This window comes from Apodemus sylvaticus, chromosome 2, assembly GCF_947179515.1.
Source record: "Apodemus sylvaticus chromosome 2, mApoSyl1.1, whole genome shotgun sequence".
Classification (NCBI taxonomy): domain Eukaryota; kingdom Metazoa; phylum Chordata; class Mammalia; order Rodentia; family Muridae; genus Apodemus; species Apodemus sylvaticus.
In genome coordinates, this window is record NC_067473.1 from 77949973 (window position 1) to 77968898 (window position 18926).

Sequence of the window (18926 nt, forward strand, 5' to 3'; positions counted from 1 at the left end):
CCATGTGGAGAAATCACGTCCTGGATATATGCAAAAGAAATGATTATGCAATAATACATGGGGCAGGCCAGTCACTGGGCATTGGTTATATGAAGAAGGTTAAAGCACTTCCCACTAATTTCTTTTCATTAAGACTGTGCCCATACCATCAGATGATTATGAGTCTCTTTGCTGCACTCAGATGTGATGATTGACACAGTTTCAAGCATCTTTACACAGTGTTTACCACAATGGTGGATTTGAGATATATGAACTCCAGAGTGCATTAACAGGTGATGGAGGAAGGGAGAGACATGGTGGCCCAGGACATGAGTGGTAAAATTAATCAGGTTGGCACTGTTTTTGACTATCAGACTATACAACTGGGCAGCAGAGCCAGCTTTCTTCATTACATCCAAGTTAAGAATCTCACTTTCACTCTATCAATTGTCCTATGCCAAGAATTGCAGGGAACTCTATTTTAGGACGGATGATGAGAAACCATCCTTCCTTGGGAATCTGCCACTGTAAGCCCTTGAAAGCTGAATTAGAAAATAATAGACAAAGAATCTCTGAAAGGCCCCATCAAGCCTGGTGTCAAGGTTTTGGCAGAGCAAATGAGAATAGATCAGTAATTTGCATTTCCTCCCCTTTTATAGCCAGTTGGGTCTGCAGCTGAGGCTGCAGCTTGGTCTCTGGTTGAGCAATAAACTCAGTGACTATCAGACTATACAACTGGGCAGCAGAGCCAGAGTCTGGACACAAGGAAGGCACTTTCCAAAGGGACATGATTTTTCAAACAGAACCCTTAACACGTATCCAAGTCTGCTGTAATCTCAACATATCTTTGCTTTTCTGTGCAGAATGTGCTTTCTGGAGGGGAGTCTACAGAACCATGGATCGGAGGGAAGAAGGTTTTGTCTACATAAACAACCATTGGCAAGTTACACAGGCCATGGGTGCAAATGGTGACAGATGCGCCAAAGTAACAGATGACCAGAAATCATGAAGCTGGGAAGAGGAGAGTTTAGAGAAACAAGGCCATAGCAGAAATCCCAGCGGAAGGACTCATGTCTCCACCAAACAATTTGAATTTGGGCTTCAGTGTGGATGGGCCACTGCTCTTTGGAGATGTGATGTTACACAGTTAGGTTGAAGAAGTGAGCACTATAGGTGCCTACAACTTGTTGATCAAAGGGGTGAAGGGTTCAGAAGCCAGTAAACATTTTAGGCCATCTTTCATTTTTCTTTGTTCTTGTTCTTGGCTTCTGATCAAAGAGTCTTCCTACAAACCATCTTCTAAATCATTCCAAATCACTCATTAAATGTGGTGTACTTTCTAAAATGTTTTAAATGTTTCTTTCTCAAGCTATCCTGAATTTAATTTTCTCTTTGTGTGTGTGTGTGTGTGTGTGTGTGCACCTACACACACACACAGACACACACACACACACACAGGTGAATGCATTTATATTAAAATTTCTACTTAAAGCTTGTAATAATTTGGATCTTGAAGTTTTCCTAAAAGCTTGTGTGTTGAAGGTTTGGTACTTAGCCTGTGGTACACTTAGGTGCTGAGACTTTGTGGAGATGGGGTCTAGCAAGAAGGAAGTTAGGTCACTGGTACCCTTGAAGCGATAAGGAGACCCTGTCCTCCTTCTCCAGCTTCCTGGCCAAGACAAAGCCAGCACATCCCAATCAGTTACTTGTGCCCAGCTATGGGGCTCTGCTATAACACACCTGAAAGCAATGCAGCCTATGAGCCCCAGGCTGATCAGGAAACTGTGAGCCACAATACAACTTTCCTGCTAATAAGCTGAGCGGCTCAACGGTTTTACCATAGCAATGGAAATTAGATTACTGCAGAAGAGTTCTAGTACCTCTCTGAAGGAAGGGAGTCAAGTGTCTTCTACAACATGCTATAGCTCTCTGATGCTTAACTGGATGGTGTTGCTGTTGACACCACACAAACTGAATGGCAATCTTGTTTGACAGAGCATCAAGCATGTGCAACATTCAGTTTGTTAAGCAAGATTCTAAAATTCTATTTTATTTTCCTTCAACATATTCTATAACCTATGCTTGACTTATACTTATAGTGCCTCAAATTGTAAGTTGGAGGCAGACTTCAGGGAGCTTCCAAATATCACCTTTCTGAAACAAAACAACCTCTGGAAGCACCCCACCCCACTTCCCCCCTTTGATTGTAGACTCTAGTCACCAGTAAGACACCAAAACATTCTGAATAAATACCCCCAGGCTGTAATCTTCTTTTTAGATTAAATGACCCTTTCAAAGCAACCCTAATTAGAGCATCCACCAAAGATGTGCCACCTTGGAAATGAAATGATGTACTTGGCACAAGTCAGGAGAGACTGAAACAAGGGACTGGACAGACAGCATCAACTGCTGGTCCCAAATAAACATGGGGGCTGTCACTTGCTGGCTGGTTGCTGTGTGGTGATTATGACTTGCTGTTTTATGAGTTTTAATTATGCTGCTGTGCGCTTTACATTCAGTAAAAGTATAATAGCTGTTTTCATTATTTCTTCCTCTCTGACAGCCACGTAACTCTCTGATGGTACGCACTCTACATAGAGAAAGACTCCAGAGATAGACTGGCTTTATGGAGTAGGCTGCGTCCCCAGCTCTGTCAGGCTCTCGTCCCGAGAGTCGGAAGGCAAAGGGAACATTATCACCCAGTGGTGGAGAGCCTCTCCAACCACTAGACAGTGCTGGGCTTTAAGGAGAAAAGCTTCCTTACACTCACACCATGCCATTCCAAAATGGTTCTGACCATAGCAATGGATAATCTAAAAAGAAATAAAATGTGCATATAATGTCACCTAAAACAATTCTCTGGCTTGCTCATTCGTCGTACCAATAAACTGAGGAAGTGAAATGCTGGCTGCAGCTCTCAGAGGCAGAACCCACGTTGGTGTGCTCTGTAGACGGTGCACGGGTGCTTTCTCGATCACTTGGGCTCAGCCAGCGATTTGTGTAATGCAGCCAGGTACAGGGACACACAGCAGCACCCTTCCACTGCCACATGATCAGAAAGGTCAGGAAGACAAAGTCTCAGTGAGGCAGTCCTCTGTCTGTCTGTCTGTCTGTCTGTCTGTCTGTCTGTCTGTCTCAGGACAGCAGCACCAGACCCAGGAACAATGGGAAAGCTTTTTCTAGCTGTGATCCCAGCAACTCAAGGCTTCACAGACTGAAGACAGTCCTCACTGTCACAATATTAGCTCCAAGCGCCTCTCGAGCAATAGGAGCCAATAAAAGAAGATCAAATAAAAATTTAAAAACAAAGTAAGGTGGTGGTTGAGCCTAGGCAGGAACATTCAAATTCCTTTCAGTAAGAATAAGATGTTGATGTGTATGACAAAAGTCCACTTGCTGAACCCCTATCTAAAGGGAAGGGAACCAATGGCAAGCAATCTGGGACCTGTAATTTGTTTGTTTGAGGGGAGTCTCACTTAGTCCAGGCAGGAGTCAAACTCACTATGCCGCGGTGGAGGCCCCCTGAACTCCTGATTCTCTTGCTTTAACCTCCAGAATTGAGCACTGGGATTACAGCTGCATACTACCACACTGCTTTTTTGTTTGAGTTTGTATACTATTTTTTAAATAAATATTCATTCCTAGTGCCACTGCCAAGCCCACAAAAAATCTCCATTGGTGTTATTTGGTGGGTCAATCAACATTCAGTAATGAACTCCTGGACTTTGGATGTGACTTAGTATGTACCTTGCCAGGACTTTATATACCCAGAATTACTTATAATTTAATAAAGTCAGAAACCAGCACTGTTGCCCCTCAACCAAAACTAAGGAAAAGTTGGGCAATGAGCTATCTGTAGATTGTAAGGCCACTGTGAAAAGAAATATGCTTTTGATCTGGAGAGACCTCCTTGACATTCTAGTTTCCAAACACCACTTACTGTTTAAGTGCATTAAAACTGTGTGTGTTGGTGGGGAAAGGGGTAGCTAAAACGATGTAGGTAGGAGGCTGAAGGTTGTAGCAGTAGAAGACTTCAGAGAGTCAAATGCCTGGCCAGCTGGATAAGTGATTTTGAAGAGGAAGCCTTGTTTTTCTTTGTAATCATTCAGTGATTCGGATACTAATTAATGTGTGTTCTTAGCGTCCATCCTTCCCTCAGCTGGTAAACTTGCAAAGATAGATTTTTCCATCACTCTCTCCCATCTGCGTATGGCTTGTCAAACTCTTCCCTTTGCTCTTAGGACTTCATGGACCACAATAATACCTTTACCCTTCCTCATTGTGCAGCTGTGAGGGGCTTGTCTCAGCTCATCCAATCGCTGCCACACTTTGCCCTCCAGTGCCCAGCAAATACACATAGGGGCAGACAGCGATTAATTCCATGATGGGAACATTGAAGACTTTGGTTAAACATGGCACATCCACCAAGCACATTTGGTTCCTTGACCATTCAGGGCCCCCATGAAATGTGGTAGAGGGTAGGAAAAAAAAATCACCAAGGGGAGTAAGTAAACAGGAGACAGATAGGAGGTAAATACTGGGACACAACAAAAGAATATGAGGCCATAAAAAGGCTTGGATAAAGTTATCTTTATCTCCAGACACTATAGTATGGACATGAGAGCCAGGAGCTGAACCTTGCAGAAGCTCTGAGAGACCCTGCACTAAAAGATGCCTGCTAGAACATGGAGAAAGCTCAGAGTTTAGAACAGGAGAACTTTTTAAGCAGGTCATGAAGTACCTATGGGTGGAGGGACAGAGAAGGAGTGGGTAAGGTTAGAAACCATATTGTAGAACGTGGCAGCCAGTCAGGACTCTTCTTCTACTCCATTAGGCAGGTGTAGAGAAAAGGGAACCCAGATGTTGACATCTGGTGACTCCCTAATTAAATGATGTTCCTATAGTTCTATCTATAGCCAACAAGTTCCATCTGTGCCTCCACCCACAGGCGTCTACCAGTTTTTCATTGTGGTTGTGAAAGATAAGCCACTAGCCAAGAAATGATGACTAAGCAGTGTAGGCAAAGCGCTGAACCACCAAAACACACGGGGTAGTAGGAAGAGAGGGAAGGGAAAGGGCCAGGAAGAAAGGGATAGGCCAGTACGGAAGTACACACACCCCTACATATTTCTGTGACAAACTTCCTTAAATGAAGTTGGTGCCAGCAGGGCTAGCGCCACAAGCTCCCATGTCCTGAGTCTTACTGAGCCAGTATTCTGGTCACCCACAGGTGGGGGCAGTTCGCCGCTCCCACCCAGTTGTTAACACTGGACTCCACACAAACTTTATAGTCACCTTCCAAGTCCAGTACATTTTTCTTGCAACTTTTACTTCATTTTAAAGACTAAATTTGTTGAACAATTTACAAAGATGGACTTTTAAAATTCATTGCTTGTCTACTTCAGATGCTGAAATAAATATTTCTTGTTGGCATTGGACTTAAAAAAAAAAAAAACCTCCTATGAGTATATATAACCAGCCTTTCTGAATGGATCAACTTTTCCTTAGTTTATAGACATGTCATTTGAAACTTTTCCCAGGCCATAATTTCCATTTCAGGAAACTCAGTGCAAATTATACTGAGACTCTTGCCTTCCCCAATTCACTGTGAAATCCAGACGCACCTAAGTGTTGCTGTAAATTTTATGAACTTGTTATCTAAAAGTCAGGGATTCTGTACAACACAATAACAACATCTATTAAAAAGCATCTATGTTCACATATGGAGCCTGAGTTTTCCTGCCACAAGTCAATGGCTAAACATGTCTGATCCAGGAACTCTCTACACAATGCTCAGGCAGCTGACTTACGCACAAACACTGCAGTTGCAGCTTGTCCTGTGACTTGCATGGCAGAGGTTCTGCTGTTTTGCTAATTCTTTATCAATCATTCATATTCCTCTGGTCACCCACTAAGTACTAGTTAGGGAGCTTGGTCTTAGAAGTCACATCTAAGCCAAAGGCTCCATTGGTAATCCATGTCCACCACAGTGGAGCTCAATGGCTGGATGAGCATCCAGGCTGAGAAGTAAGGCATCAGACACAAAGATAAGTGTCAGCTCAGAGAGCGGTAAGATCAGACGGGCCAGAGGCACAGACCCAGCAAGCCACTGCGCCCCTGCACAGGCGAGGACGCATGCTTGGAGCACTGTAAAAGGAGAGGGAGGGCTCATGTGGGAAGGCTTTCCTGATGGCACCCACAGTGGGTCTTTCATAGGCGATGGTGGGAAACTATTGTAGCTTTACGGCAGGCAGCAGGCACTGAGCTGAAAATCTGTGGGCATTACAGAAGGGCAGCACTGTTGACCAGGCAATGCTCATTAATTATAGATTTTTAAATAGAGATACTTGTGGAGGGTAGTTCTGAACTATGGGCAATCCTCTGTGAATGCAATGTCTACAGACACTGGAAGGAGGGTGTTAGTGGATCCTGTTAGATAGCCTACATTGCACATAATCAGATCATCAACTACAACAAAACCACCTGACCTCCAGTGTCAGTGCCCGGCTGAGAACCCCTGCTGGAAACCCATGGTATCTGAAGAATGGAGCTACTGCATGTTGGTAATGTTTGGGTTTTCCCATGTTGTAAATCAAGAGCTTAGCAGGCTGCTCAATGGGCTGCAGGACAGTGACACAAAGGTGGGTGGCACCGAGATCTTAGGAGCCCTGGCTTTCTTAGTGGAGTCAAAGAATTCATTTCCTAAAAGAAATCCTGAATTCTTGTCAGGTTCTCCCTGATTAGAGTACATGACACTTACCTGGGCAAGAAGGATTATTGTAATAATCAGTTAACACTAATCCTAGGATTAAAAAGAGTGAAGTGGTAACATTGGTAAAGCGCTTGCCTTGCAAGCACAAAGTCAAGTTCAAAGCTGAGCAACCACATAAAAATTCTGAGTGTAATGGTGCCACTTGAAATCCTAGGCTGAGGAGGCAGAGACAGGAAGAATCCCAGGGCTCACTGGTCAGCTAGTCTAACCGGTGAGCCCTGGGTCAACGTCAAAGGAGGTGGGGAACACACACACACACACACACACACACACACACACACACACACACACACCAAAAAGTCCTCAATGATTCAAGGCAAACCAGCAAATACATAAATTGCTCCAGAAATGTGGCATGATTCTCTGTGAGGGTTAGGGCGACTTTTGAAAGGAAAGTTTCTAATATTCTAATAGAGAATAGCTGAGCAGGAAAGTTAGCAGTCGTGAAGGTCAGAGTGGCTTGTATGTAAGAGGCATGGAGTGCGGAGCCAGCTTGTTCTGGAATGGCTGAAAGGCCCTCTGAATAGTCAGCCTTAATCTCCAAGGTAAAGCAGAGGCACCGGGGGAATGAGCTAAGATGGCCACTGTGTTAGAGTGAAGAGTGGCAGAAAAGATGGGGAACTGAGAGAGAAGACAAGACTGTTAAAGGAGAAATGGAAACATTCTCCTTTAGAATGTTAGAAAGAAATGGAGGCTTTTCTTACGGAGTGAGTATCTCATTATCAACAATAAAGAATCTCAAACTGTGAAAAATATTTGATGTTCCAAGTGAGGTCTGCTGCTCATGTGTGAAAGATGCTGTGCAGAACCAAGGGGGTGGAGCTTCAGAGAAGAGGGGATAAAGGGCTCCTGATGCAGACAGGAACCGCAGTGCTAAAGAATCTCATCCTAACACCACACAGTCCAGCAGGCAGCAGAGTCAAGGAATTCCCTCAGAACAGTAAAAATTCAAGCACCCTGATTAAAGATGCCATCCTGAAACTCATCAGCTCAGCAGGGATAAGGACAGGCCTGGGGACACACTGCATTTAAAACCAAGTGACTGATACAATTCACAAGGAGGATAAAAAGATTTAAAAAAAAAAAAAAGGCTGGGAGAGGGTGAGTCAGTGGTGGTGGTGGTGGTGGGGATCTGGTATGGACTCTCCAGGGCCTACTAAGGGAATTACCCTCTTGCTATAATCTTTGTTCTTCGTTTTCCCTTTTTATATCTCTGGCTACAAGCCTAGCCTTTAATGGCTGAGCCATCTCCCCAGCCTGTTTTACTTCTTGGTGTTAAGATAATGTGCTACACTCTTCAAATCCGGCTGACTCCCTCCAGCATTAGCTTCACAAGCCTTACGATTCTTTTTTCATCTCTAAAATATTGCTAAGAACAGTGCTTTCAGCCTAGAGTGAAAATAAGGACTGGATCTCAAGTGTAAGGTGGCACTCTGCTGCTCATTTTGAAATCCAGACTGGTACTACTGTGAATTGTCCACATTTGAGAGTCAGCAGCATCATGATGCACAGAAACCTTTTAGAACTCATCATTCAAAAGTGAGCCGTCACAGGCTCTGTGGTGTTCTCAGTGAACACTTCCTTCTTACATCATGCTGCTCTGGAACATGGCTGGCTGCTATAAGGCTTGCATTTCCCAGCATTCCTTCCTTGGGTCTACATCCTGGTCAGTAAAATATAGGATTTAAAAGAAGTCTCTTTTAAAATGTGTGCCTTCCTTTGCAGTAATTTTCCTCTGATTGGAAGGATGACTATTATTCCTGCATCTACTTCAATATGAGATAATCTTGCACATGGAAGTCATCCTAGGCAAAGCTGAGCAGAAATGGGTGTGGCTGAGCAGTGAAGCCCCACCTCTCTTCTGGATTGGCCTTCTCCAGTACTTCTGCAACTGACAGAATGAAATTTCTTCCATATCAGATCCTGTTACTCAATGGCTTCTCAGTAAATAAAGTCAAATCTTCATACAAACAATAAAACCAATACCCTAACAATCAGAATGCTAGCTCAAGGTTCTACTGAGTAATATGAACTATTTTGTGTCTTTGCTTTTCTGGATTTAAAAAAAGATTATATTGTGTTATATTAAGCTTATGGAACAATAACAACAACAATCGTAGAGTAACACCCACATTGCCATATCATGTGAGGCTGACTCTGCAGAGGGATGATTAAGGAATAGGAGGAAGAAGAAAGAAACTTCATGTCAAATTATGGCTGCTTTGGTTGCTCAAGCCTTTCTCCAGTATTGGTTATTAGTGGGCAATAATGAAGCAAATTACACATGCATATTGCCTCTGAGTTATCAACAATGCGATGAGCAGTAACCTTTGAAGCTGTCAGGATCTTTTCAGGGAGGCAATTAAAGTGAAAAATGAGAGTATGCACAACTTCCATCACCCAAGACCACATGTCCCAACACCACCTACGATCACTGACTTCCGAGTGGGTGCAATCTGAATATTTATTAATGCAGATCTGTTCCCATTTGTTCATCTTCTTTTCTTGTAGCCCAAGGTACTCTCACCTGACAAAAGAGATTTTTTTTTTCTTTAAAGGGCAACTCTGACACTATGAATCACATTTACCTGAAACTTACACATACTGTGACATTGTTCCTAGCTGCATTAAAATAAACTTTCTTTCCCTTTCCCCTTCAGGAAATGTAAGTTTAGGAAAAGCTAGGATTCCAAAGGAGAAAGAAGTTGAGAATGAAGTAATCCCAAGTAGAAAAGCACTAAATAACCAAGCTGAAAATAAGTAAGAATAACTGGTGTTTATGGAAGGTCAAACATATACCTGTCACATACTTTGAGTATTGAAGTACTCTCCCCAGACAAAAAAGACACAAAGTCCGAGCTCTCTAGCAGACAATACACCCTGCAACAGATGTTGTCATCCATAAATTTCATACTAGAGAACCATGTAATCAAGTTACAACATTTTTTGTTTTGTTTTGTTTTTTTTGTTTTTTGGATTTGTTTTTTTCGAGACAGGGTTTTTCTGTGTAGCCCTGGCTGTCCTGGAACTCACTCTGTAGACCAGGCTGGCCTTGAACTCAGAAATCCGCCTGCCTCTGCCTTCCAGAGTGCTGGGATTACAGGCGTGTACCACCACTGCCTGGCTAAGTTACAACATTTTTTTAAAAGAAGAGCATAAGATTTATCTTTTAAGTCAGTTTACAATTTTATGTTGTGTGGCATCTGTAGTTATTCCAGGCACATGTGGTCTATGGTCACAGGATGGACACACTTGCTAGGGGAAGTGCTTCATATTGATTTTAGAGATTGCAACAATCTTAATAAACATAATCCACACATCAAATGAGGTACAAGAATGGAGGAGTGGCCCCTTGTTCTGGAAAGACTCAGTATAGCAGTATAGCGCAAAACCAGAACAGGGAAGTGGGAAGGGGTGGATGGGAGAAAAGGGGGAGGGAAGAGGGTTTATGGGACTTTCGGGGAGTGGGGGGCCAGAAAAGGGGAAATCATTTGAAATGTAAATAAAAAATATATCGAATAAAAAATATTCTCTAAAAAAAAAAGAAAAAGAAAAAAATAAAATATATGATTCTTCACACACACACACACACACACACACACAAAGAAAGATACCACTTGCTTTTCTGCTAATATGTAGGAGTTGTTTATGGTCTGAATTCTTTGAATTGACATACCTGTAAGAACTGGAATGAAATACAAGATAGAATGGTGCTCCGACACTGTGCAGAAACTGCAGTGCAAAGAGCCTGAGGATCTTCTCATCCATTAGTCACTGGCCTGGAGACTGGTGGCTCTCCACCAGAACTGTAGATTAGTCTCTCCTGGTTGACTGAACAGATTCTGAAGGTCTTCCCCCACCCCCAAAGATTCTAGTGTGAAACCAGGCTGAAGACTGCAGAGGCTGGGAAATCAGGAAGTAGGAAGTAGCTCAGTGGTGAAGGGTTTGCTGTATAAGTCTGACAACCTGAGTTGATTCTTGGAACCAAAAAAGCGAACAGAACTCTGGAAAGTAGTCCTTAGATTTCTATATCTATGCCTTCCCAACACATATCACATCACAGAAAGACAGATAGACATGCATACACACATACACACACATATACACACACACACAGAGTGGGGGGATGGACAGACAGACACAGAGAGATGGACACACATGGACACATACACAAGGACAGACAGACACAGAGACACACTAGACAGAGACACACATATATAGAGATATGAACAGACACAGAGAGACAGACACACACACAGACAGAAGCACACACAGAGAGACAGACAGATACGCACATACTAACACACACACATATATAGAGAGAGAAAGAGAGGGAAATGTACGGACACATACACAAAGACAGACAGACAGACACATTCACATAGACAGAAGCATGCACACAAACACACAAATTTTCAAAAGAACTGCTTGGGAAAGTTGTCAAAGAGAAGAATTTGAGTCTTTTCCCAAGCCACAAAGGCAATTGTGAAATTGGAAACAAATTGCTGAGGTTGCTGCAAAAGTTTTAGTAGATAAATCCATGTGGTGAAATCCTTTGTTCATATGTGTTTGTGTGTATGCACACATGTGTGAATGCATGTAGAGGCCAGAAGTTGATGTAGATGTAGGGAGTTTTTCTTGGTCTTTCTCTACCTCACTATACATTTGAGATGGCATCCCTCAGTGAACCTGGACCTCAGCAGTCTAACCAGACTGGCTGGGTAGTGAATCCAGGGCTCTTCCTGGTCTTTGGCGATCTATCCTGGGATAACAGGCCTTTGCTGATACTTGACTTTGAGGTTAGTGCTGGGGAATCAAACTCAGGACTCCTATTTACTCAGCAAGAGCTTCACTGACTGGGTCATTTTCCCATCCCCTAGTGAAATTACCTGAAGCACTGCTTACATTTTCACCTCCTCTACTTTCTAGGAAGGTCAAGCTTAGTAATCATGTGATCAACTTAGTGTCTCCATGTATTTTTAAATTAACTCACAAACTTTGAGTCATAATCAGTTTTCATGTATTCTGATGACTAGGCACCTTTTCTTTGGTGTGGAGACCACTGATGATGATATTTCCTAAAACTAACATGGCTCCATCACTTGAACTTTGGGACCAAGGATTTTCTATAAGACTGTTTTCAGGCAGTGTGTTCCCTGTACTGGTATTCTTCTCTTCAGTAACAAGTCAGGTCATTATGAAGCAGGTTAGCTTTGTATTATGGGAGCCTGTTTTATCTAGGATTTGGCAAACACCACTACCACTACCACCACCACCATCACCACCACCACCACCACCACCACCACCCACCACCAACACTACTACCACTGCCATCACAACCACCACCACCACTACCACCAACAAACCACAACTGGTGCCTCTATTCTTCCAGTGTCCCAGGGAAGTCAAAGAACTGCAACAAAAGTCAACCAACCAACCACAGGATAGAGAGCAGAACATCTAGATTCATGGTTACACAATGGTTCTGCCTACAAGTTTATATTGGTTACAGCTTTAACTGAACAGCTCTGGCTGGCCTTCTAGGGAATCACACATGCTATGTTTCCAGATGGGGCTCAGAGGTAACACACAATTTGGGACTGATGGCTCTAGAGTCTGTAGAGGCTGCATCTATTCTGCAGGCTAATGAATAGGGACACACATTGAGTAGAATCACTGATGGTGTCCATTTGGACATCAGGAAGTCCCTGGCCCCCTCACTTACCACTTGGCGGAAGGCTCCTGACAATCTTGGCTTCTGCAGAAGGATTAGGCAACTCTAGCCAGCCTTTCGGATACTTTTAAAAAAATGAATAAATAAAGTTTTTCCCTTGGATAGACAACATATTATGGAAGTTACTGATTTGTTTTGATGCATGCTAACTTCATGACTGGAGCAAGTTTCTCAGGCTGAGCTTTGTTTTGTCTGATATAAAAGTCGGTGACTCATAGCTTATGCAGTTACAAGGTTGTTAAGGGAATTTAAGGGAGATAAGCTGTGTACTGCCCAGAGTACAGGGGCTAGTACATGGTAAATGCCTAATAAATCTTGACGGATACTATTATTTCAGGCTGTTGGTGCTCACACTGTGGGCTTACAGTTGTGAACAATCAATCATTCCTAAGTGGCAGAACCAACAGATGAAAGTCTTCTTAGCATTGCAGGGCCTACCATGTCTGGATGAAGAGAGATCAGTTGCTTTTCCTGGGCAGTCCTCACAGCAGAAGCGCTCCTCTGGAAGAGTAGAGGAGGTGGGAAGATCCTGAACTGCTTGTCCTCTCCCAAAGGAAATTCACGGATCCGGAGAGGCCCTGAGGTTGGTCTCCAGTGTGCTCATCTGACTTCCAAGGGCTGTTACTTTGCTGCTCTCGCTGCTTCCCTCAAGTAGAAATAACTTGTCTCAGCACTGAACCCCTTTCCAGTTGTTTTTGCTTTCTTGTAATAGGCTCACATACAGTTCTGGCTGCCCTCAAACTTGCTAGGTAGTCACAGATGACATTAAACTCCTGATCCCCTGGCGTCTACCTCTTGGGATTACAGGCTTGTGTATGGTGCTCAGCACAGCCCTGAGTCCTTGTCACTCCTCAGTGTTAATGCTCTAAACTAAACTGCCAAGTGCTCTCTCCTTTCTAGATTATAAAGTGGATCTTATCTCTTGCACAAATGAAAATGAATTCTTATTGCTCAATTAACTAACCAGCATATAACCACTAATATGTAAGATTTGTTTTTCTTTGTTTTTACATATTAAAAAATGTTTTCTTCCTGCTTTGCTCAACATCACTTTACACATTTCAGAAGCACTCTTGAGTATTTCGTAGGCATTCTGCCTTGCACATTATTTCTTTGAATTTGATTCAGTTGTGGATAGCAGTCAGAGGCCTGGTGGCTTCATAACAGGCACGGCACTCCCCATCTTCTAAGGTGTTATGTTGCTGACTCTCAATACCTATATACAAAGATGAATTGTTCTTGGGGTTGGTTGCCTTTGGTTCTATCCCCATGGTGTCAGAAATGAACAGAAGTATCAGCGTGGTATCGGATGACCAGCAGAATGGGACAGACATGCGGGGTAAACCATTTCTTTCCTTTAAAAAAGTTGCTCCCTCCTCCCACCCCAATAGCAATTTTAAGTTCATAGCAAAACTGACAGAAAGGAACAAAGATGTGTTGTATTCTCTCTCCTTCCTGACAAGGACCGTCAACATTGACAGTTCCCTACTAGATTGCTTTTTCTAGTAAAAAGGTGCTTCGTGGAATTTGTTGGAATGCTTTGGAAGAGATAACAAATGAATATCAGAATCCAAACAAAATGTGAAGGTTCTGTATGTTTGAGTAAAATGGGCATTATGAAAGCAAGCTCATGGCTCCGCAGTGGGGCTCGGGGACTTCCAGGTCTGGTCAGCTTTATCATCATCAGAATTCAAAAAGAGGAAGGCAGACGTGTCAATGAATTTTCTTGGCTTAAGATGAGGTTTACTAGTTTAGACATGGCCACAGTATCACAAGACATTGAATCATCTTGGGGGTGGGGTGGGGGGTGGAGCTTAGCTTTTCAAAGGAGAGTAGAAATAAAATAGGCTTTAAAAACATTAGTTGCAGAAGATCTTCAAGCTCTGCCAGTCTGTCTCCACCCTCAGCTCACTTATTTCATTCAATGAATTTTTCAACATTTCACTACAATCCACACTCAGATATACATTCTAAATTCTAACTAGCACACTAATCTCCCAGACTCAAATATAAGTTATAGGAAACACTATTTAACTTTAGTAACATGTAATATATTTTGATTAATAAATTTCATTCCTTCAAATATTAGGATAGTTCATTAAATTGATCTCATGACTTACTAATAAGTCCTAACTGGAGACGTTTAAGAATATAAATCTTGTGAAATTATCTATCAACGTCAAGCATTAAGCCCTCCTTTATTACTTAGATGATAATATAATCTTAGGATACAAAATATTTACAATTTGGCAGCACCAGTCAAACTCTCCAAGCATATCTCTCAATTGTGGTCCCTTCAAGGCCTACACCCGGTGGCTCTTAATGTCCCTGCCTTCTCTATGCATCTTGCTTGCACTCTCCTTCCTGTTCCCACCAGCCTGCTTGCTCTCCTCTGCCTTCTTCTGAAGCCCATGCTCTGTCCCGGCTCTTCTGTGACTGGTTCTCCATTAGAGGCCCCAGGATGGAGTGACAGTGTAACAGGAGTGGGTGGTGGGTGGGTTTCTGCTCTACCGCTCCCACCAGGTGTGGTTTGGGACAGTGGCTGCAATTGTCTACTGGGAGCCATGGCTATGACAGTGATGCCTCTCTATGACCGTGATCCTCCTCTATGACAGTGATCCTCCTCTATGACCCTGATCCTCCTCTATGACAGTGATCCTCCTCTACGACTGTGATCCTACTCTATGACAGTGACCTCTCTCTATGACCGTGATCCTCCTCTATGACAGTGATCCTCCTCTATGACAGTGATCCTCCTCTATGACCCTGATCCTCCTCTATGACAGTGATCCTCCTCTACAACTGTGATCCTACTCTATGACAGTGACCTCTCTCTATGACCGTGATCCTCCTCTATGACCGTGATCCTCCTTTATGACAGTGACCTCTCTCTATGACAGTGACATCTCCTCCAAGATGCCATTGTCTCCAGGCTTTGGCCATACTGTCACTTCTGCTCCTTCAGTATCCTGCTCTTGCTTGGTCCTGGGGACCTCAGGCTCCTTTCACCGCCCACATACCTGAATTTAACTCTCTTGCTGCTGCTGGATGATACACCTTTGTGATACACACTGCTTCACTACCTGAAAGACCTCACCTACTTCTCTTTGATCAGCCTTAGATTCATCTTCTCAGGTCTACTCCAAAAGTCACATCTCTCCAGTGCATTCTATGGCACTACAAAGTAGACACTGCTTTAGTGCACCATCTAGTGAAAGGATGAATTATATTGTAGTGTTACTGTTCCCAACAGATTCAGCCTCTCCAAAAACAGCCCCCTTTTAGCCCCAGTTCTTAGCACAGATGTATCAAGTAATTATGATTACAGAGAAGCCAATAAATGAATGAATGGTGATAGGACTTAATTACTGAACACAACACAGTTATGTGCCATTAAGTAGTATTTCCCGACAAGACTATTCACAAAGATACTACTTCACAGTGACCCCACCCCCACACCCCCACACTCTGGGATGATTTAGTCTAACCGGTGCTGCTGGGAGCCAGCTGGAGACAAATGCTGATTGCTGCACAGTGAACCAGCTAGGTAGGTCTTCCCTAACTAGTTGCCCACATCCCATATCACCTGGCAGGGTGTTTTATGCTTATTATGCTAATTAGATTTTACTTGAAAGATGTAATTATTGCTGCAACCCAAGGACATAATTAATGGCCAATTTTAGTGGGCAAAATATTCATTAATCAAGTCAACAGACAAGAGACCTACGGAGTTTAGGGGAAAAAAACCTTCAGAGAGGAGGAGGAAAAAAGATAATCACCTAGAGGGTTCTCCTGTCTCATAAACGTGGGTTAAATCTATTCAATTATAGCCTCTTGAAAGTTCATGTTTCAGATTTAGTCCTATGCCTTCTAAAGAAGTCTATGTTCAAATATCTTCAAGTCACATTGTGAATCAGGATTATTTATTTTAAAACATTTTATGTAAGAATGAACATGTTTGTGTGCAGTATTATTACTCAGCTACCAAAAGTTCTCTTTGAGACACAGTTCCTCGATGGCCTAGCACTCATCAGTTAACTAGTCTAGCCTGTCTCTACCTTTCCAGCTCTGGGATTATAAGATTCACTATCAGGCCTAGCTTTATGTGGGTTCTGGGGGTCAAATTCAGGTTCTCCTGTACATAAGGCATATACCACACGGATTAAACTATCACCCTAGTCCTATTTGGTAATAGGAAACAAAAGTATCTTGTGCTCACAAGGAGACAACACTAATCCCAAAGTTGGTCTCTTTGGAAGGCTCACTCCCTTGGGGAGGTCTGAGGTCACAGACACAGCTTTCTGTTCTCGTACATTAAAGGCAGATAAAAGATAGTGGCCGGAAGAACCCAGTTCAGGTTGGCGAATGTTTACATGATCATCGTGCCTTCCCAGGCAATCAGAGCCTGGGAAATACAGGACATTAAAGACAAAGATGCTCCAGAGATTAGATTAAACCCATACTTACTAATAAATGGTATATCAATCTTAAAGCAAATTGCATCTAAAAATAACAAACAAAATCAACATAAACCATGTCCTCTGGCTTGCCCCTCATGCATGCCCGCAGATTATGGGATTGTACATCGTTTGACTGACACATTATATCTCTCTGCTACATTATAGGGATTTAAGGACAGGAGACAGGTCAAGAAGGCAGCATATCATCACTGGGAGTCGACTTAAAAAAAATCCATGTTTTCATTTAATTTTATACACAAGCAACCATATTCTAGTTTCTGCTTGTCCATAAAGCTGTTTAACAGTCCAGAAAAAAAAATCATTTTAAATACTGTTTCAGCATCCACATCTTAATGGTCTAGATGCTGAAACTTTTCACTCAAAGTAATGATCTCCAGGAGTAAAAATAATATAATTATAACTGAACTACTTGGTCTGCTAAATCATAACCAGAAATGCATGGATATATATTTCATTTGAGTGTAAAAAGAGGCAGGGGGTGTATGGGGAGAAAAGAAAACCTTCATTCTGGACCATCAGCATAGCACTAAATTTTGATCTGTCATTGAAAATAGTCACTTCTATTTCTGGCATATGCCATGACAACAGGGTACAACAATTGGCAAAGACAGTTCATATTTCACATTAAATCTCCATCTGACCTTAGGAGTACAAGATGGAGAGACTCATGAATAAGGAATTATTTGTTATACAAACAGTTCTTTTCTTCTACACACACACACACACACACACACACACACACACACACACATACACACCAGGAAAACCTCTCAGAGTCAGCCCATAGAAAGGTCTGACCCACCTGCGAGGAAATGTATTATTGGTAATACATTTGCAAGATTGGGCAGTACAGACCCAAAGTGTGCTCTCCAGGTGGCTCTGTGGTCGGAAGGACCAAGCAAGCCCCCATGAGTACTTCAGAGAATTCCAGGTACTGTGGGTGTGCCTCTGAGAGGCAAGGCTCAGGGGTGGGGCTGAATGGTGGATATGGAAGCAATCTCATCTGGTGTTCTCCCCACCGCTAGGGTTGAAACCACACAGGAATCTGCATTTAAATGGAGTTTTTAGTTTGTCCTTAAATGCAACCTGGAGAAAAGCTTTGCAGGCATTTCCTTTACCTCCATAGAGTGACTGTCCCTTTGCTTCCCAGTGCGCCCCATCTCCCAAACCAAGAGCTTGATAGCACGCTCACACTTGAGCCCAGTCCCAGCTACTCTAACTCAACTGGGGCGAAGGATGCACTATGTGAAGCACCTGCATACAGTTCGTCCAGGTCTGAAAGCTCTGCAGTGTTGGACGGGGTAAGCCCTAGGGATGCTCTCTTCTGGACCAGCACCCAGCACTGACCCTTTTACAGAAACAGAAGGCCATTCAGAATGGGTCATGTACTAGAATATTAAAGAGCTTTTCCAGCTGCCTGCCTGGCCTGGTTCAGCTGCAGGGGTAGGGGTGCCTAGGGTTTCTGATGAAACCTACATCCTCCTACAGTAGGAGCAGTAGGCATCAACCTTTTAAACAAGATTCCAGTGACTCTGATCCTGCTGTTGGTACTAGGGGCAGCCCCTCCAAGCACTGCACTTAAATGACCACAGCAGTCTGGTAATCTTGGATTAGGTAACAGTGTCATGGATAACTGAAGGCTACAGGCTTCTCTGATGCAGTAGCCAAGGACAGCAATACTATCAGGAACATTAAGGAGGGACTGATGGCACTGGTCCTTAATTCTATTCAGCTGTGGTCACAGTGAGACAAGGACTGAGGAAACTTGTCCCAGGAGACTCCAAGCCAGGGAGCAATCCTTAATTTCAGCACTCATATCTGAATGACTGACCATGTGTTCTTTAGTTTAGAGACACAGGGTGTGGGCAGCAAGAACAACAAACTGCCTCTAATATTTTAATAAAAATCACAGCAAACTTTCCTAGCAATGGGCCCAAGATCAACTTTTCTGAAAGCAACT

The 18926-nt window shown here is 43.0% G+C and overlaps 1 protein-coding gene across 2 annotated transcripts in view; it reads right to left on the reverse strand.

Annotated features, from left to right (window-relative positions):
- Jazf1 (JAZF zinc finger 1) overlaps nt 1–18926 on the reverse strand; it is a 305724-nt gene that overhangs the window by 129598 nt on the left and 157200 nt on the right. The gene's annotated exons all lie outside the window — the stretch shown is intronic.